Genomic DNA, 3,111 nt, shown 5'->3' on the forward strand with positions numbered 1-3,111 from the left:
ACACACACACACGCACACACACACACACACACACACACACAGAGGCTCAGACTCGTAAAAACGTATTTGGCAAAGAAAAAAACTGAAGTGGGCGCTGGTTGCCGCTGGTTGTGCGTTGCGGTCTAAAGGATCTGCATGGTTTGTTTGTGCGGCACCACAAACTGCATTTTCAATTCCCATCGCCCCCCACAAATCAACGAGTGGCATTGTGCGGCACACGGCGTCCGTTCTTAACCTATAATTATAAGTGGGGCCCCGGACACACATATTTATGTGATGTGAAGAGAAAGAGGGGGTCAATCCCACGCTTCTATTGGAGTGTCCCCGAACGCCCTTAAGATTTTACTCTTGGATGCTGAGAGTAAGGATCGAGATGGTCCTCGGGATGGTCCCATGGATGGACCAAAACAAACCGTCACATGTTTTCTAATCGAACAATGGGAATAAATCCCTTCAATCGGTAAAATTGGACGATCTTTATTACAGGTGTGTGATGATTCATCGAGATTGTAAGAAAGCAATCGCTCCTCTACCACACTTGATCCGCTCCTAGCAATGGCTGCTCCATTAATTTCCTCTGCTTTGTGGCTTATACCCTGTATTTACTTTACGCTAATAGCAATCTTAACTGGTTTCAGGGTGGACGTTAGACTGGCACTTAAAAATCACTTTTTAGATTTTTAAAGGTCCTAGGGTCAGACTTTGTTTCTTTCGATGAGAAAAAAAATCTATTTTTTTTAGAGACCGATCGGACACGTTTTAGTGGTGCCGCAACGGCCCCAAAGTTGATTTATTTTAAATAACGACACTAAGTCACATAAACGTTAATAACTACCCTCCCCGATGTCCGATCGACGTCCGATTTTGACCAAAAGTAGAGTATTATATAGGGCAACTTTCGTGCAAAGCCACCCCGCTGTAGCTCAAATACTTTCGGAGTTAAGGCCGTTGAAAGATTTTGGTCATTTTTAGTAACTTTGGGGAAATGACCAAATTTCACTAAAAAGGACTTTGACCGTCGTTATTTGCTCTTAAAAATCAGCCACTGGTTCCCTAGCGGTAAAATTCTGTTCTGAATCCGAATCCGTCGAGAGATTTGACGGATTACATCGTCTTGTTGCCATTCTGGAAAAGCAGTCCTCCATAAGCCCCTAATAAAATGAAAGTTTTAGAGTGGCAACAAGACGATGTAATCCGTCAAATCTCTCGACGGATTCGGATTCAGAACACAAATTAACCCTCAGGGAACCAGTGGCTGATTTTTAAGAGCAAATAACGACGGTCAAAGTCCTTTTTAGTGAAATTTGGTCATTTCCCCAAAGTTACTAAAAATGACCAAAATCTTTCAACGGCCTTAACTCCGAAAGTATTTGAGCTACAGCGGGGTGGCTTTGCACGAAAGTTGCCCTATATAATACTCTACTTTTGGTCAAAATCGGACGTCGATCGGACATCGGGGAGGGTAGTTATTAACGTTTATGTGACTTAGTGTCGTTATTTAAAATAAATCAACTTTGGGGCCGTTGCGGCACCACTAAAACGTGTCCGATCGGTCTCTAAAAAAAAAAAATTTTTTTTTCTCATCGAAAGAAACAAAGTCTGACCCTAGGACCTTTAAAAATCTAAAAAGTGATTTTTAAGTGCCAGTCTAGTGGACGTGGTGGACAGTAAGCCACAGTTATGGCACATTATTCCACTTCTCTGTATGAGGACAGTAGTTGTGCATGTACGTATTATCTCTTTGGTGGAAAGTCTTCCACGCGGGGCCTCCGGGCGGTGGGGCGTGTGTATGAGGTTGAAAACACAGCTTCCCTGTCTATTTCGGCTCACTGTCAGGCGGGAGGGACCCCGGCTGATAGACAGATGTCGGTGGAATGTTCATGCTCCGACACTCAAATATGGCGAAATTATGCCCACATTGGATGCAACTGTCTGTCACGGGGCGCTGTCAATCAACCCCCCCCCCCCTTTCTTCTGGGCAGAAGTCATATCAGCCGGGACACCTGTGGCGCGCTCTCGGCTGTGCTTTATTAACTCCCTATTGTCACAGAGCTGCTGCGGTGGAGCGGCGGCTGAGCAGACCAGCCTGAGGGACTGCGGCGTCATCCCCATAGAGTCCTGCAGGGGAAAACTTCAACCACCACGTCGGAACTTCATCTTCAAAAGGAACGAGAACGACCAAAAAAACAACAACAACAGAACCACATCTTTAACTAGAGATCATGGGTGCGTAATTATCACGGACACATAGGAGATGGTCACAAAATTTCCTGGTGAATAGGAACGAGAATACGGGCAGAAGGAAGAGGTTGTTTAGCTCGGTTTCAGGCCCACTACACGAGAAAAGAAAACCGGTCAAAGCGATAAACGAAACTTACGTACTCTCCCAAAAACTGTCAGACGGTAACATTGATGATTATGACGGCACCATGTGTGAGGTGCCCGTGCCCTCACCCCCCCCCCCTCCCCCCTTTCCCTCTCATGTCCCGACCGGCCGCCCAAAGACAAATAAATTGGCCCGAGGAGCGAATGAACGTCAGCGCGTGATAGTAAAGTGTGTTATGAATGTCGCCCGACGCACGGATAGTGACACCGTCGCACATTCCGGGTCGTCTTACGACGTCTAACGACTCTTAAAAACGCTTTTATTGGCCTTTTATGGCTTGTTCTCAAACATCAGAGGCCCCTCTCCGCTATACGCCCCTGTCTTGGGCCCCCGCCTGCAGCCCCGTCGCAGCCGGCTGGAGCGCGGAACTGGAGCTGGAGCGGAGCTCTGCCGGAGGCCAACCGAAGCCAACCTTATCAAAGACGTTCAAGACATGGACGAAAAACACGTCCATACGCCATGCCTTTGCAGTATGGCCTTCACGCTTTGAAACACGGTCGCAGCGACGGACACCAAGACGCGCTCTTATGCGGCCGGGATCAGGACCTTGGTCCGTGGTGTGGTGAGTGGGGCGAAGGATCATTCCCATTCGCAAAGCCCGTCAACTCCTCATATATCCCTGGACTTTATCGCCCGCACGGCGACCGCACTCGCTGTTTCGGGAAACGCCGTCAAATACACATTTCGCCCTACCGTTTTATGCACTGGAACACCAAACACCTCGG

This window comes from Frankliniella occidentalis, unplaced genomic scaffold, assembly GCF_000697945.3.
Source record: "Frankliniella occidentalis isolate FOCC.00 unplaced genomic scaffold, Focc_3.1 Scaffold85, whole genome shotgun sequence".
Taxonomy (NCBI): Eukaryota; Metazoa; Arthropoda; class Insecta; order Thysanoptera; family Thripidae; genus Frankliniella; species Frankliniella occidentalis.